Source organism: Pyxicephalus adspersus, chromosome 1, assembly GCF_032062135.1.
Source record: "Pyxicephalus adspersus chromosome 1, UCB_Pads_2.0, whole genome shotgun sequence".
Lineage (NCBI taxonomy): Eukaryota > Metazoa > Chordata > Amphibia > Anura > Pyxicephalidae > Pyxicephalus > Pyxicephalus adspersus.
The window spans coordinates 22133232-22152516 of record NC_092858.1 but is presented as its reverse complement, the minus strand read 5'-3'; positions in this window follow the sequence as shown (position 1 = coordinate 22152516).

The following is a 19285-nucleotide window of genomic DNA, read 5'->3' as shown; positions in this document are numbered from 1 at the left end:
AGAAAGGTAAGTAGGACCCCAATTACACTATTTTAATTTTATCATAAATTATTAATTCATTTTAAGGAATAGAAACCTCCTATAATGGTTGCAGGAGAATTGCATACCCAAAAAAACAAATATAGAGATCACACCAATATATTCTCAGACTAATGTTAAGCTATGTACACACATCAGATAATAGCAGTCAATCATTGCAAATCTTAGACCGACTGGGTATGGCTGATGTGCACTCTTATGAAGAAGAGCCTAGCAGGAGGTACCAATTGCTTGTCCTCCCCCTATCGCTTCCTTTGAACAAAATGGTGTTGTGGGTACAATGCTCATTCATTCATCTGTCACTGTCACAATCATCTGACATCTGTATATGTGGTCATTTAAAGCAGAAATGTCATGAATTTAAAAAAAAACACTTACCTTTACAGATAGAAAGCCATCTATCCCTCCGTGGCACGGCCTGGACACCGAGTACCGCCATCCACTTTCATCTTCTTGTGACGTCACTTGATCTTGCATTATGCAAACGCAAGATCGGGTGACACGACTTCCTGTAAATGTTTTTTAAAAGTGCCGATCATACTGTGCATACATGAGATAGGCCCAGAAGGCTGAGGGTTTCCCCTGCACTCTTCACTGCTGCGGTGGTGAAGACAAAAGGGAAGGGGTTACCCCTTTTAACCCTAAATAAGTTGAAAACTAAACAAACTATTTATTCTATTATATAAAATGGTTAGCTACCCTTATGTAATGTAAACATTTCGACAATAGTTCCGCTTTAAAAAACTGCCAGATGCTTTACTTATTTTGTAACTGTTATCAATGCCTATATCAAACAGGTGAAATTTAGGATTTCTCTATGCTTTATAAAGATGCTCCATTACTAATTTCCTACCTAGAAAAAATGTTTTTGATGGACATTTTTTACAAATTTTATCAGTACATTGTTTGCAGTGAGTTTGGGGGATTTACTGGTCTAGCAAAACAAAAGCACCAATTGATGGTATCGGTGGTACTAAATTTTTAACTTTTGTGTGTTTGGAGATATTGACATGTTTTCTTTATTTTGTGTATGTTGGCCACATGTATTTATTTATGTTTGATTGAAAAGCTTCATGTGCAAAGCACAAATATGTAAATCTTCCTCACGAAGCTGATGACTATGTACCATCTGGTATTCTGATGCGTGATCCTTGTTTAATTGTTTCACATAACAATGACATCCTCGTCTCTTATGTAACTGGCTCATTCTAACTGCGTCACCTGTGTTTACATTTTTCTTGCATTGCTAAACTGCAAATAAATACGTAACATGCTTACAACTGCAGGAGGATTTCGCCTTATTGTTGGATGAGGGGTGTGGTTGCAGGTTAGACAAAAAAACCCAGATACATGAAAATGAATCCTATAGCCAGGTTACTGTATCATGAAGAATATGTATCATTGTGACAGCATTTGTACTCATACAGAAAATCAATCTTTCTTACATGAGTCACTGAAACTTGTGTGTACACTAATAGGTGTTGAGCAATCGCTGTATAACTACAATCTGAGTTTGTCTGTAAAGACATTATTATCCTTTTTTATAGCACGAACAGACTCCATAGTGCTGTATAAAGTGGGAATATACAAGAAATATACCAAATGTAATTGCAACATAAATACATAACTCACTAGGGGCTCCTTTTATAAAACAGGGAATCCGATATTCCCCCAAACATTCCCTTGTGGTAATTCTTTATTACATTATATTCAATAATACACAAGGGCCTGGAAGATTCCTACTGGAATGTTTAAATAAATGTCTGATTCCGATGTCTGACAGATTTCTGAAACTCCACCTGGATAAAACAGAACTTATCATCTTTTCCCCCTCACATTCCAAATCTCCCCCTGACATATTTCTTACTGTTAACAACACTGTCATTTGGTGTCATGGCATCACCTTTGACTCGGCCCTCTCATTTACCCCCCATATTCCAAACATTTCTAGGTCCTGTCACTTTCACCTACGCAACATCCACCCCTACCTGTCCCCAGACACCACCAAACTCCTTGTACACGCTCTTATCATCTCTCGTCTGGACTACTGTAACCTCCTTCTCTCTGGTATTCCACTAACCCGACTCTCTCCTCTACAATCTGTTATGAATGCTGCAGCCAGACTCATCTGTCCTTCCCACCGCTCCTCTTCTGCTGCATCTCTTTGTAGTTCTCTTCATTGGCTTCCATTTCACCTTAGAATCAAATTCAAACTCCTGTGCTTTGCCTTCACATCTCTCCACAGGTTTTGTCCCACTTACCTTTCTGCCTAGCCACTCTCTTCGCTCCACCAATGACCTACTAATGACTTCCTCACTCATAACCTCATCACGCGCACGGCTACTCATTCTGCTCATTTAAAAGGGCACTAAAAACCCATTTTTTTAAACTTGCCTACCCGTCTTCTTCTGTCTCTTAAAGCCTCACTACTCACCCACCATTACATATCCCCCTCCTATTGTGTGATACTTCCCCCACCTCCTAGATTGTAAGCTCTTATGGGCAGGGTCCTCCTCCTGTATCACTGTCTGTATCTGTCTGTCATTTGCACCCTATTTATTGTACAGCGATGCGTAATATGTTGGCACTATATAAATACTGTTTATTAAAAATAATAATAATAATAATAATAAAAATTCCCTGTTTTAAAAATAGAGTATTTGTGACTCTCAGATCAGTTTACCTGACACCAATTATCTTTTTGGCGGATCTCTAGGGGTGACATTCTCCTACCACCATGTTTAGTTTTTCTGAGCTGTGTATGTAGTAACTATAGAAGGGGTTCCTTGAAGACCCCTGCACAGACCCTCTTTTACAAACGGTGGACTTTCCAGAAATACTGCCAATAGTAATTTCGGACCATGCCCCCATAATGTTCAATCTTCATGATGACACTCCTAAGGGCGAGGCGTAAATATGGAGGTTTCCATCTTACCTGTACAATAATTCCATGTTTTAGGCAGAACTACGATTGGCATGGCTCGAGTACATCTCCAGTAATTCTATACATAGAAATGACCCGGTTTTGCTTTGTGAAGCGGCCAAAGCCTATCTTAGAGTCAAAATTTTTGGATACGTATCGACCCGGAAAAAACAAACGAAACTTGAGTATCCTAGGGCGCTTGACCTCTACTCCGAATAAAGGAACTAGGTCCCAATGGCAGTAAGCAAAAACAGCGTTTGATACCTGGCTGGAGAAATATTAGCAGTGCAAGGGTTAACATATTTATTTAAAATTGCATAAGTTTGGCAACATGGTTGGGAAAATGCTAGCTAACTTGATACGACCCAGATATAAAAATACTTTCATCTTTGCTTTGTTTACTGCCGGGGGGATAAGAGGTGACCCATCCAGAGCAAATCTCGGCTACACTAGCAGATTTTTAAACTACTCAGTATACGGGCAGAATTATGCCTTGCTCATGAGATGGGAATTTTTTTTTACGCATTAGCTTGGCCATCCTTAACCAGGGAACTGGTGGATCTGCTAAATGTACCCATTTCGGAGGCTGAAATAATAGGGCCATATCTCAACTGACCCAAGGGAAGGCCCCAGGCCCCGATGGCCTCAAATTTGGATTAGGGCCATTTGTATAATCATATGTGGGACTTTGGTACATACTTACCATCTGGTAAGGAATCATACATTAAGGTAATCTCAAAACAAGGGGATCCACAAGACCCAGCAGTATACTGGCCTATATCACTAATAAATCTAGATGCCAAACTTCTGTTGAAAATTATGGCAGATCATTTAGCTGAGGGGGTCACTTTTCTACTATGCCCGGTACTATATCTATTTGGAGATTGGTCCATGATCCAAGAGACGGGCTTAGGGAAAGAGAAAAAGACATGTGTAGACCTGTGTTTATTGGCGGCCAGGAAAGACATTATGACACAATGGATCAAATCTAAGCCTCCTACACTGGAGATACCCAGGTTTTCTTTACTAACAATGTGCTATAGGAATATGTTGGAGACCAGGCAGGGGGAAGATAAACAAAAATCTAAATTTTTGAGTACATGGTTCCGTTTTATAGATAAAGCTCTGCCAAATCCAGAGAGGGAAAAGGTGCTATTCCGCTTCCAGCATTCTTCCTGGTACATTAAAAAATGTGACCTACAACACTACTGCAACGCCCAGTTCATAATTGGATTTTAAAGTTGATATATCGACTGTTGCTTCACTCCCCCCTGCGCTCCAGCCGGTATGATAACTCACCCCCTATCATGACCAGGTCCGAAACAAGATGCCCAGGGCCTTGGCTACCATGAGAGACTGTTACGCTCTTTCATAGAGGTGATGATTTCATGTGTTTTTGGATCTGTTTCTATCATTTAAGAGGTGTCCTCCCCCCCTCCTTCCCATCTTTCCTTTCCTCCCCCAATGTTCATTTGTTTGTTTTTTGTTCCTATGCACTTATACAAGATGAAACCGTGTGACGGTAAAATGCTGTTTACTTTATGTTGCAAGCTGTTTTCTTTGTATGGTTTGTTAAAAATGTGCAAAATTCAATAAAAACATTTAAATTTAAAAACATTAAATTAAATTAATAATTAGTGGCCTATGTAGTATTTCCTCTTGCTTTCTTTATCTCAGTAAAGAAAAAAACAAAAGTTACTCTTTATATATCTTTAGATTTAGTTTCCCTGCCTGATATAACAATGAATAGTTTGTTGTCTATGAGTAATATTTGATTTGGAACTCTTATGCAAACCTCACATTAATAAATTAACCACCTCCTGTCATTTCTAACTAAAAAACATCCCAGAAATATGTTCCGTCCTGACACAGGATGCAAATAAAATGCCCAATTGCATCAAATCCCAACCAGACTGTTGCATCACCAATCTCTGTTGTCTGCCAATAAACCAAGTGGAACTCTCCAGTCTATCCGGGCCCTGCTGGTTGACTCATCCATGTATCATTTGCTCCTCTCTGTCAGTCTTTCCACTGATTGCCTAAATATCAAGTGTCCTATATATAGCTCTTTCCTCTATACATCACTACTTATTTACAGATACCATTCTATGCACAAGCTTTGATCTGCAAATGATAGCCTCATCTAGCCCACCCTGGTCACCTCTAATATCTCACACATACATGATTTTTTGCGTCCCTCGACCCTCCTCCAAAATTCTGTCCTTAATTTGTCATCCCAAAATTCTGTCCAAAATTCTATCATCCCTTTCAAACCTTGGTTAACCCCCCTAGCGTTCTAATTCTGTCCGTATTTCCACAAAAAAAGGGTTACATTTTTTTGCACTGAAATTTATTTTACATTGTAGGCCTATAATTCTTAGGCATAACTCACTGAAATATCTCCAATATTTAAATAAATTTAATATTAAATTTTAAATACAAAAAAACACAAAAAATCTGTTAAAATAAAAAAATTGTGATACATGTAATAACTGTACAGTAGCATATATAATATATGGAGAGGATACATTTTCATCATTAAAGCTGGGTGATCCAGCAAACCTGGAATAGATTTCTTAACCTCCTAGCAGTAATCCTGACTGTGACTCAGGGTGGATTTTACCCCACACTTGGGGTAGCTTTAACCTAAACAAAAAAACACTTACCTTGCTCAGTTATTGTCCCCCGTCGTCCTGCTGGTCCCCGCAGTTCCTGGGGACATGTCCGTCTTCTTCGATCTTCAGCCGTTCAATGCAGAGACGATCTCTGGGGTTTCCCGGTGACGTTGGTGCGGGCAGGTGGATCGGCGGAAAATTCAAAAAATTTTGTATTGGATTCAATACAAAAAAGCTGTATTGAGTCCAATACAAAGACATTTTCATATAATATATATATATATATATATATATATAATTATTATATATATATATTATAAATGCTACTGTAACTTACATTACATGTTTAACTATTTTTTTTATTTAAAGTTTATCATTAAATTTATTAAATATTGGACATATTTCAGTGGGATATGCCTAACAATATAGATATATAGATATAGCCAACAATGTAAAATAAATTTCCATGCAAATAAAATGAAACGCTTTTTGTATGGAAATTTGGACGAATTAGAACGCTAGGGAGGTTAAAGTCATTTGCTATCTGTTAGCAAATTATTTAATCCTGAACCAGATCCATTCCAGATATTTTGGATTACCCAGCTTCACTGGTAAAAGTGTATCCTCGCCAGTCTTGGATAGCTTTAATAAATCAGGGCCATTGAGTTAGACCACCTTTTGCCTTTAGAACCACCCAAATTCTTTGTGAAATAGAGTCCAAAAGCTGTTGAAAACAGTCCTATGGGATTTTGGCCCATATGGACATGATAGCATCATGCAGTCGACACAGATTTATTAGCTGCATATCCATGATGCAAATCTCTTTTCCTCCACATGCCACAGTTACCATACCATACCATTGAAATCTGCTAAATATGGAGGCTATTGGAGTACAGTGAACTCATTGTCATGTTTAAGAAACCAGTCTGTGATGATATGACATTTGTGACATGGCACGTTATCCTGCTGGTATGACGGACATAGACGGACCTACTGAGGTAGGCTGTGGCATTTAAGTAATGCTCAATTCATACATATGGTCCCAAATTGTGCCAAGAAAATAAACTCCACACCATCACACAGCCAGCCTAAGCCAATGATACAGTGCAGGATGGATCCATGCTTTCATGTTGTTGGCTCCAAATTTTGACCTTATCATTTGAATATTTGGAGATTAACATTCAAATGTTGCAGCAGAAATTGAGACTTAACAGACCAGGCAACATTGGGTTTTCATGAACCCATGCAAATTGTAGTCTGGTTGCCTGTTTGAAGTTGACTGTAGTTGTACCTGGACTTGTATCCTACTGAAGCCCATCTGATTCAAGGTTCAATGTGTTGCACATTCGGAGATGCTCTTCTACACACCTCAGTTGTAACCAGGAGTTATTGAAGTTAATGTTGTCTTTCTATCAGCTCAAGCCAGTCAGGTCATTCTTTTCCAATCTCTGGCATCAACAAGGCATTTTTGCCCAGGGAACTGAGGCTCCCTGGATATTTTGTCCCTTTTTGATTGGCAGATTACATGTACTTAGCCAGTGTACATAAAAAAGAAAACTAAAAATAAAACTTGCCAATTGGCTTATTATCATTATTATTATTAAGCAAAATGATGTTAATGAAAAAATGCAAATCACTCATTAAAATTAGTAAAAAACACATAGGCGTTGGGTTTAATTGATCCAGTTCCTATATTATCTGAAACCCACACACATGTATTGCTAAATGTATAATCACAGCAATAGACTACAGAATATTATTTTTGGAGTAGTTTCATTTGGCTTCATTTTTGTTTTGAGAAAATGCCAAATGACATCAATAACTTTCTTGATTGGACGGGAAATGAGAAAATGTGTTTTAGGGGATGCATGGCCTTTTTTATTTCCTTCTGTTATCATTACTGCTTAATCCTTAACATGTTCTTTCGTATTAATTTCAGGCTTCAACCTTGTGTGGGATCAGCTTACAAGTTTATAAACTTAAGATTGATATCAGTTTTCACTACAAGTTTAACATCTTCATTTTACAAATGAACATTAAATATTCAATGATATTCTGTTTGTTGAACTTTGCATGCTGGGCTTTCTAATAAGAAAGCCTAGCACTACCTTTGCAATTGTTGAGTATCCCTGCAGACTTAAATATTGTCTCATCATTGTTTCATAGGTGGTAGGTTCCCTGCTTTGAAGTATTTAGTTGTGTGTGTCTGATATCTGATGTCCTGACTTTTAGGTCTTTTCAAAGACAGGTGATTATGGCTTTTTCCAGCAAAGAAGTAAGTTAGCCTTCTGATAGAATATTACTTTTAAGATGCAGCTATTTGTGTCAAATAGAGATTAGAGCTGAAAGGAAGCAAAAAAACTTATATTTCTCCAACTGTAACCATTTCCTACCTGGATCTTTAACAATGCATCTACTTTGTAAAATGAGTCCTTAACACTTAGGATATTCCTTTTTATAAATGTTATCCAAGATTCACCCAACTTTTATCCAGAATGCAAACATTTTTTACATTGGATTAAAAAAATGCATGAATCACGTGTAAACGTTTACATATGAATTAATATTTACATATTTATTGATTCCAATGTGAAAAATGAAAAGTTCAGTCAGTCTTGGGTGAAAATATTTATAAATAGACCAGTTAATCTTTATTTAATATCTAACCTAAACTTTTATTGAAAACCCTTAACTCATCCGAAAGAGATATTTGATGACACTGCTCTGATGAAAAACTATGTTGTTTTTAAATTGTTGTCAACGCTTTTATTTTCATGGATACTTAAAGTTGTAAATTGAAGGTGCCCGAAAAGTTCCAATAATATTGTATCCAGTTCTGAAAACTCCAAAATTGTAATATTAGAAAGGGGATGTGGCACCATTTATATTTACTATAATTCCAACATAAACAAATAGATAAATTATTTAATAGGTTAAATGAACACCTCTACCTGTCATTTGTGAAAGAACATAGTCACATGCAAGACTGACAAAGCAGTATAATTTTACCATGTAAATCTTTTCTTGAATAAAGAAATGATTTTTATTAATTATATTTTGGAGTACAAAAACTCCAGTTATAATGACCATCACCTATGCCACGAAAACCCCCAACAGCCCAACTAAAGTATTTATTAAGGAACGCTTGGCCATATTTATTAGCTTCTCCTATCAAAGAACTCTCTGTTTTACTGTATAACAATTAGATAGAAATTCAAAGTATGAAATTGACAACTAAGCAATGTATATTTGAATGTGATTACTAGTTGTGAATCAATAAATGAGGTCCAAGTGTTCCTAGAATGCAACTTCGCAGAATGACACTGATGACATTTGTATTTACCATTATCATTTATAGACAGTTCTAAAATATACACTCAGGAAGGACATATTTAGGTCAGACTTTCCATGTATAATAATAGGAGATGACACACTGCATCAACACAATGGTGGGGGAAGAAGGGTCAGCTTACAAATACAGCAAGTTTTTTTTTTTTGCTCACTTTTTGATTCTGTTTGCAGCCAGCATGCATTTTCTATGTCTGTGGGTGCAGTGGTTAGTTGGCTTTTGCAGCACTAGGTCCCAGGTTTGAATCTTGGACAGGACACTCTCTGCAAGGTTCACCCGGTGTCTGTGTGGGTTCCCTCCCACATACCAAAAACATGCAATAAGGTTAATCAACTTTCCTTCAAAAAAAATGACCTTTGACCATGTTACTGTCATATGATTATGGTAGGGACTTTTGATTGTGAGCCCCTTTAAGATACATCTAGTGACACTAATATGGACTTTGTAAAGCGATGTGTAATATGTTGGCGCCTTATAAATACTGGATAATAATGTCAGATGAGTGGCTCCTCGCTCCTTGGAGGCAACACTGCTAATTTTTGCTGTTCAATCTCTTGAGAACATTGATGTTTATATTTTTCCATTCCATTACATAGTTTGAGATCCCTGGCAATTATTCCGCTTTCCAGAAATTTCTTTGGAAATACCAAAATCCAGGTGGAACACATGGGAGGGAATATACAAAGTGGAAACAAATGAATTTTGTTCAAAACCACCAGGCAAACTATTGTAAAAAAATAAAATAAAATAACGGGGAGCCATGGGGGAGAAATGCAAAATAAATAAATAAATGAAAAAAATACCATTTGGCAGTGAGAGAGTCTGCTAATATGGCTTATAGGGCAACGTTGAAAATATAAAGTAACATGCTTGTGAGAACGCCATAAATCTGTACATGGCAGGAATTTTTTTTTTTTTTTTAAGTTTTAGTTTTTCCATAATTTAAAACCAGACTTGTATCTAGGCATGCATGCTGATGGAAAGGAAAGGCAGGGCAGCAAGTTTAGGTTACCTACCCCTTCCTGTACCATATCAGGCCACATGCCTTCCTTGAAAATTAAGGGCTCAGTGTTGAGGAACTGGGCCTCTTTCCAACATCTGACTTCAATTAAAGAATGTGACATCATTGACCACAATAATCAACATTTGCATTGACACCAGGAACAAATAACTGGCTAATGGAAGAGATAAAAAAGAAAGAAGAACTGTGCATGGTGGAAAAATGCCACATGGAGGAATAAAAGGCATTTTGGCAGAAATTCTGTATTAGTGTGGAAACTGCTGTGAAAATGAAATGAGCTGCTTGTCCCTTAAAGTTGAATTATAGGACAAGCAAATATTGTCTACAATAAAGAGGCATGTGTATTCCTAATTGAACCTTGTGTATTATATCCAAACTTTTCAGTATTTCAGCTTGAAAATTTGTGCAGGAGCTTCCGGTGATAGTTTGGTCATTTCTTCTCTCTTCTTGTACAGGATGACCAATCTTGTATCTGCCATCCTCTTCTAGTTTCTTCACTCAGACGTTAGTTGGTGTACCAGCTTGGTCCCCCCCCCCCCATGGCTCTGCTGTCTTCACAGGGTATGCACAGAACTGGGTTTGCAAAGACATTTGGTGCACACAAAATAAATTCATATCCTTTTGTGACTATTAAGATTATATTTAAAGTTTTTGTATCTGAAGTTCAACATTGGAAGGTGGAAGTGGACTTGTCACAATGAGCGCATTGTTAATCTTTACAAATGTCAGGTACTAAAAAGATGTGGCTACCAACCTTTTTGCTTCAACCTCTTTGGGTAGCCATCTGGGGGATCATGGTGAGGACACAACAAAAGGAAGAAGAAGGAAAAACTACCCCATATTGCATATAGTATAGTACAGATCAGAGGTCGGCAAACTCCGGCCCTTAGGCCAGACACGGCCCAGCCAGTAGTCCGTTCTGGCCTAACGCCCCCGTGGTTGATTGGCCTTATCCCGGCCGGCAGGAGTCAGCAACCCACGGCTCCATAGCCTTCTTGTTATGCCTCCCTTCCCTATTTACTGTGGCCGGCGTTAACACTTCTGCTTCCGGGGTAAGGGGACATTCCCTTTCTCCATTGCGGAGGAGAGAGATTTCTCTTCAGGGGAGTTCCTGCTGGGGGGCGGAGCCATCAGCTTGGGACTCGAGAGAGAGTCCGGCCTAGTGGGCCTTCTTGACCTTCTTGAAGGAAGGCATATAAAGACATTCACATATTAAACATTGTTAAGGTCCAAGGGGGCTTTGAAGCTCTCCTCCCAGGATGTTCTATTCCCAACTCCTGCAATTTTTTTTATTTTATTTCACTAGTGAGCCATCTTACAATGACCATACAGGGGCACCACTGCCCTGAGTAAACCACAGGATGCACCTGACAATCCAGATTACTTAAATCAAACACAGAGATTCTCATGAGAACTAAAAAGTTTGCCCTGACCACACATTGCCATAGCAATAGGAAATGAAACCCCTTTATGAAATCTTTAAGAGGCAAACAGCTACAATAACAGCTGACATCTATAAGTGTGAACTCTTAAGGCCAAACTATCTTAAACATTTTTTTTATACAAAAGGGAGATAATAATAAGATAATAATTACTTTCAATAAATCTTTCTGTCAGGGGCAGTAAAGACTGAATGGCCCATATAAGTCACAAATCCCAGAAGGCTTCGGGCTGCCCTTTCTGAGCTTGTCCGATGTTTGGCATGCACAGAAGAGGCTTTTTCCTGTAAAAGAGCTGATCTCAGTCATGTGCAGTGAAATTGGCACTCTTGTTTTCTCATTTACAGCAGGCTACATCACCTGGTCCCATACCTGTGCAGTGCGAGATTGGGTGATGTAGCCAGAAGAAGAAGGAAGAAGATGGTGGAACCTGGTGACGAAGGATCATTCCAGGACAGTATGGGACCAAATTGAGGGCAGCTCTGGAGGGATTAGGCTCTGCGAAATTAAAGATAAGTCCAATTTATTTATGTTATAGTATACTCCCACTTTAAGTTTTCAAAGCATTTTAAATGTGCTTAGATAGTTTTCTAACATCCTCAGCAGAGAGTATAGCCAGATTCTGACTGTGTTGCAGTTAAAGAAATTCTTCTTGGTCACGGACAATGCAGGGAAGCAATGTAGGTTAAAGTGTAATTTAGGAGTTTCAATTCAGTGGGTAAATGGAACTACTTTGTATCTGTTCTTCGTTCTGTTCTAAGTTGCTTTACCATTATTACACTTGTTCAAATGACCTTTAGACCTTTAGCTACGTGACAACCCAGTCATGACATTTACAGCTTATCTGTCCCAATCTTCCAAAGCAAGAATTGTTTCAAGAAAAACACAGAAATCTGACCTAGACAAGTAACTAAAGTGCTTGTCAGGATCAAGCATGCATAGACAGGGTGTGAAAGGATAGTATTCTTGTTAGCCTAGTTTAAGAAGTAGGTGGTGACTCTGAAATGTACAATCTGTCAGGAGACAATGCACTAGATCTTCAGAAGACAAACATATTTGCAAGTAGCTCTAAGTCCTCAGTTAGCCCTCAAGAAAGTGTAGTGGCCATTGAAACACTAGCCAATATCCTTGTCTTTCTGCATTCTTTCTACTGTCACTGAACTTGTTCCCACACATTGAGCACCAAGTTCACCTTGTTCTTTATTCACTGCAGTAATCCTGTGATAATATAGAGAATGGGAAGACAGATGACTCTCACACACCAGGCTTTCATAAAGCTCAATCTGACAATACAACAGGAATGCCAAGTGTCAAGTCAAGACCATTAGCTCAAAGCTAGACCATTAAAGAAAACAAAAAATTAAGTTTCTGTACCTTTTAATTTAACATTTTACACACTATACAATTACTATACACACCATTTATATTTTATGAGCATAACATTTTCATTTCAATTTTCAACCAACCAAATATAGGTGCCAAAACCATACTAATATTTTACAGCTTGTAATGAACATTTAGAAGAATTTTTATCCCGCTGTTACTATAAATGGTTTCTTTCCTCTTCTAGACATAAAATTACAAACAGTCCATGTTATCAATTATTGTTTCCATGATGTTTTCACAGATTTACCACACTCATTCTTCATTAGTGACTACTACAAGTTGAAAAGGGTAATGGTGGTTTATGACCTTCATGACTATTCATATGTTTATACAAAGCACAATATCTTCCATGTCTTAAAATTAAGTGTGCACTGGTATCCTAATGTTTAAATTAGAGGGCATTGAATGTTCTGAACAAAGACCTATTTACTGGCATTCATACCCTAGGCTAGGATATGGGAATAAAAAAATGGCCTGTGGTAAATAAGGGAGGAAGAGTTTCACATGACTGGTAGCAATAGAAGAATAGTGCCCTATCCTTGGAGTAATTGTGGGAGGACTAATGTCCCAGGATTGGTATAATTGGGAAGAATAGTGGCACTATCATTGATTTTACTGGGAGAAATTATAAGCTATCGTTGGTGTCATTAAAAAAACTTGTACTCCATCATTTGTGTAAGTGGGTGAAATGCTGCCCTATTGTTGGTGTCAAAGTTTGATGTCAATAGGAGGAATCATTAGTTGCATTGGAAGAAACAGTCCCTGTTGTTGCTGTTAGTGGGGGTTAACAAGCTCAAAGGCCCTATTAAAAAAAGAGCCACATTCAGCCTATAGGCCGTTGTTTAGGGACTGCTGATCTAAAAACTATAAGCAATGAAGATCTGCACTAGTTTTCCCAAGGCTATGAGCAGTATGATTTGTCCCTAATATTGATCTGTTGTACTGACCACTTTTACTAACCATTCCTGAACACAGGTGTAATCTAATACAATGGTATACAACCTAGAAAGCATAATAAAAGAACAAAAATTATTCAACTTTTTTTTTCAGTGTAGCCTACACAAATAAAAATAATCTCTAAAAGGCGAGGTTTAAAATCACGGCTGGAACAAGCATCACCACTGAGCTGGTTCCCAAAGCGCTTGCATATTTGATAGTGGCTAGCAGTGAGCAGTATAGGACCTCCAACTTCTGCCCCAATTCATTCTTTATTACACCGTAAGGGGGGGGGGGACCTCTATCGAGGAAACAGATTAGTGGTGTGAGTAAGCAGTAACCACATTGCAACTTCACATCAGTCTAAACATAGCCTAATACAGCCTTCATACATATTTTTATTTTGTGCTGACCTTTCAAACTATTAAAAACTTCTAATAATATTAGTTTGCATGAATGTGCTTGTTAATTACAATCATGACCATTTTGTGTGTATATCTTTATTTATTTATTATGTTCAGGAAAAAAAATCATTTTAATAGCATATGAGAGTTATATAGTCAGCAGGTGGAGAATTTTGCTTTTTTTTATACGTTTTGCCTTTTTTCCTTCACTAACTATTATTTAAAGCCTGTGGTTTACAGGGCGCAATAGTTTAAGATGACATTTATATTCCAGTTTCACAACTTCCTCACTAGGTGCATATTCACTAGCAGTTAATAAAATAGTCCACTGAGCCATAAAAAGAATTATTACTCCTAGCCTTGTCCACCTATTCACGTCAGAGTTACTGGTCTAAATTGGGTTCACAAAAATCAGACTAGGAAAATTGATTTGCCTCTGATACACAATTTTTAAATGCTATTGGCTTGATAATAGACATAATATATTAAAATAAAAATTTTCACTGGTTCCTATTGTGACTGGCGTGTAACCACAGAATGCCTACTTTGCTGTACTTTTATATATAAGCTCCTTTTAGTTATTATTTCCTTTTTTTTTTTTATTACGTGTGATCCTATGTGAGCCCACAGATTTTGTGATCTGATTGTGTGTCATCATCTATAAATATATTGTTATCCAGATCTGCTAAAAATTTGGTCTTGGTTTTGGTAAGATCAACATGGCAGCCAATAAATTGATCACCTAGTGAGCCTATAATTTATACAGAAGGTTATTACTGGCATTCTCTTACTGAGCTAGGGTAGTGAAAACTGTGGAATGCCTGAGATGAATATTTCCAAGGACTCTGCTGGTTCTACAATGGTGATATTTTAAGTTACAGTGTACTAATAAACCAGAGGTGAAAGCATCAGGTTTTTTCCAGGAATATGTACATAATATATTGGTTCAAATACATGTATAACTATGTTGCTGACTAACTAGTGCAGGGTACAAAGTCAAAATGCAAAAAGGTAACATATATACACACAAGTGTACATTTTCCCAGCTATATACATTCAAAAAGCACAAAGTTGTAGTATACCTAAAACATTTACCAGAGGAAAGTTATCTCCAGTATATTATATGCAATATTCTTTAGCTTAGTCATGCCATCTTTTACATTTCTTATGTAATGTGAACACTATTTTTATTGTAAAATATGAGTAAATTATAAAAAAATGCAATGCAGAGGTTTCCAAATTTCTCATCCAAAGTCCACAGCCTTCATTGGAAGGCAAGCTTGTCCCAGAGAACAGAACATCTGGCTGAAGCTGCTCCTCTCTCATTGCTTCTCCATCTTCCTCCTCTACCTCCCTCCTTTTTCGTACCACATTTAACCTCTGCTGCTGTGCAAAACGGATGCCACAAGGTACGGAATGTCTTAACCAGCAAACCCAGAGTGCTAAAGCTGTCATTTTTGGTTACAGTGACACACTCCTAATATGAAGTTTATTTATACTTCTAGCTTGATATTCTTCTGACAACAAAACCCAAAAATTACCTTTTGTCATTCCGTAACTCTGGGGATGGGATTTAGGGATCCCAGAAAGCTGTAAATTGAAGAATAGGCATTCCCATGTTACCCCTAAGCTGCAAAAAATGCTCCTCTGCCATCACCAATGTACACTTTTTGCCCTTTTGTTAATAAAAACAAAATCCCTGTGACATTTGCTGGTCTTCCCATGGCTTTTTGATGAGTTGGACTGCTGTGTCAACTTCTAAAATTTTAATAAACCACCAGAACTGGAAAGCTAATGGAACACTTTGTATTATAGTATGGGGGAATTAAAAAGCCACAGAACAGAACTAGGGGAATTGGAAGAGTGACATTTTTTGCCTCCCCAAGCCAGATTGTCCCAGTCCGCCCTCGGTTCACACCAGACACACTACTTAACCCCTCAATCAGTAAGAAGTGCCGCAATGGGTCAGATTTATTGAAGATCCCCAAAACAAGAGAAGATAAACTATCATAGGAGAAACTGAGTGATCTAGCAAACCTGCAATGGGTGTCCTGAAGTAATTTGCTATTAATCGTTTTCATTCCTGGACCAGATTCATTCTAGGGCTGCTGGATTACCCTAATTAATTTATGATAGTCTATCTTCCCAAGTCATGGAGAGTTTTCATAAATCAGGCCCAATGTGCCTTTTACTATTATATAATATTGTCAATCTGAGAAATTTACAAAACATATAGCAACTTGAACATAACTCAGCTACTTCTCCAACAAATGAAGAAAACTTCTTAGCCTAGTAGGTCTTCTCTCACACAGGGCTGAAATAAAAAAACTCATTATGTGCTCAGCAATAAAGGTAGGAGATGGCTCATCCCCAGCATTTATCTTGTCTTACCAGTAAAGAAAATTCTTCACAACAATAAAAGTATTGCCGACATATTGGTGTTTCTTGGATCTTTATAAATTAACTGATCTAACCCAACATCCTATTCCACAAAGTGGCAGCCTATATTTCTGATGCCTCTCTTCTCACACTGAGCCCCTGAGAAAAGAACCTGCAAATAAAATCAAATTTAATTTGATCAAAGGCAGTAATCAAATCTTTAAAACCAGCAAATTACCGGACCCTGATGTTTTCACTCCTCAGCTCCACAAACTTTTTGTGCAGTCTTTATTAACCACCCTATCTTTCAATTCTATTGATTAGTACCATCCCCTGTTAAATGTTTACTGCCAAAATTTCAGTTATCCCTATACCTTCAAAGGATCGCTGTCTCTTTAATAATTACATACGTATCTCCCTTCCAAACTTATGTATCAGACATAAAGCTAATGGAACACTTCTAAAGAAGTGTTTCTCAACCAGGCATCCATGAAACCATAGGGTTCCTCCAAAGGTTGTTAGGAGAGCAATGAGCAGTTTGTGCCTTTGAGGTAAGTATAACAACTACCAATGAAATCTTTGGCTATCTGTATGGGTGACATTGTTCCAAATGGCTAACAATGTAAGAGGCATTCTTCCAGTTAACCACATTATTATTGTACTGGGTGTTGCATATATAGTAATTATAATAGGGGGTCCCTGAAGACCTGAAAGTTATTCCAAGGGTTCCCCCATGTTAAAAAAGTTGAGAAACACTTCTCTAAGCATTTGGTCAAAAGACCTACATCTCACCTACGTGAGGTCAGCGTTCTGATTGGCTTTGAAACTATCTCAAGAACACAAAATTGATCATTCTAATATTAGTGCTGTTGAGTGCTCATTTAGTGCACATTTCTAAGGGTACTAAAAAGGGTTGTCTCTTTGTCCGGCTCTTTACCTTTTCCTAATGAAGCACTTGGATCTTGGAAAAACCCCTCCATATGGCATAAATACTCTGTATTATCATAAAGGTCCTTACTGACAGATGAATACCTCACATCAATATTTCTGAAAACCTCTAGGGCAGTGTTTCTTGACCTTTCAACTTTCAGTTCTTCAAGGAAGCCCTGTAATAATTGCTATATACTTAGATCATAGTACATTGCCATGGTGGTCTGCAGGAAGAATGCTTACATGCCCCTTACAGTGGGAAGAATGTCATCCTTATAAAAAGGCAGAAAAGACCACTGGTGTTAGTGGTAACCGACCTAACAAACTGCCAAACAAGATGACAAACTGCTCATTTTTCCAGGAACCCCTACCAACCTCTGGAAGAACCTAGGCTTCCCCTGAAACACTACTCTAAGAGTTCCACAAGGTTGGGGAACTTTAAAGTTAACTTGTTCAATGTTAACTTGTTAAATGTTCAGTTTCTAGCTATGCACAAAAGAAATCCTTTGAAATAATTTCACTGGTATTAAGATCCAGTCTCATTATGCTGGATTTTCTCAGACATGGATGCTACATATTGGAGATGCAGAGCAGTGAAGATAAAATTATTTTCGCAAATGGTGGGACTTCCATCATATTGGAACATTTTAGATTAAAATTTTTAAAACATACTATATGTGCTATGAGTACTTCCGTTAAGTGTGGCCTATCCCCATCACCCACCTCCCATTTTTGATGCCATTTACCTCTAGGCCTTCTTGGCTTTTGGTTTTAATTTTGAAGTCAAGAGTGATCCTTGGGAACTCCTATTCATATTTCTAATGATTTTTTTTACTATCAAAACCCTTCAGACTAACCCATTTTAAGTAATCTTATCTGGATTCTTTGAACTGCCATTGTGGTATGGGTTTCAACTTAACTGGAATTCATTAGAGATTCCTGGTATGCCAACATTACTATTTTGTATGCATTATATTGTAAGATGATTTTCTTTCCCATTCCTAATAAAAATAAATTCAGCATTAAAACTAAAATGTGGTATCCGTTTTTCTGGACTCCCTATACTGCTATCAGGCAGGACTTGTCTTGAGAGGTTCAAATATTTTGCTAAGTTTGCACTAATATATATTTAACCAAGTGCAATAAAATAAAGGGGCTCTTGCTACTTAGTCTTAGAATGTGCAGCGTGAACAGTCAATGCATACATAATAACCTACTGCTAAACTGTGGATCAGTGGCTTCATCACAATTAAAATAAATCAGATTGGTGAGCAGAATATTCAAAATCACTTAATTAACATAGCAGAACAAACTTGGATAAGCAACCATCATGTCTGTTTCCAATTTTCATATTGAGGTTAAGTAGCGTGAGATAAAATTGTTTTCTTTACAGAAAAGAACTGGCAGGGAAAAGGTATTAAACGCAAGATCTAAAAATACACTTTCTTTCTGAACTGGCCAGTAATCAAGTGCAGTTTTAGATCCAGCAATTGATGTCATTGACAAAATCACAGCGTTATGCACAGAAAGTATATAATCCATATTAGGAGCACATAGCATGCGAGTGCATCGGTTCCTGCTGAAAACGCACAGGAGAACATGATGTTTTCATTAACGCTGGTAAATGATGCCTTTTGGAGTCTAGGTTATAAAGCTTTCTTTGCCTATTTAACATTTTTTTCAGTTAACAGGAGACACAGCTATTATGACGAAAATTCACATGCAAAGATTTAATACTTACTGCTATGGTTAACATTTCAGATATTATTTACAACAAAATAACATTCATTTTTCCATCAGAGGTGGGCTGTTTTGGTCAGATTTTGGCATCCAAAAGTTGTCTGCGGTTTGGTCGTCGTTTGCT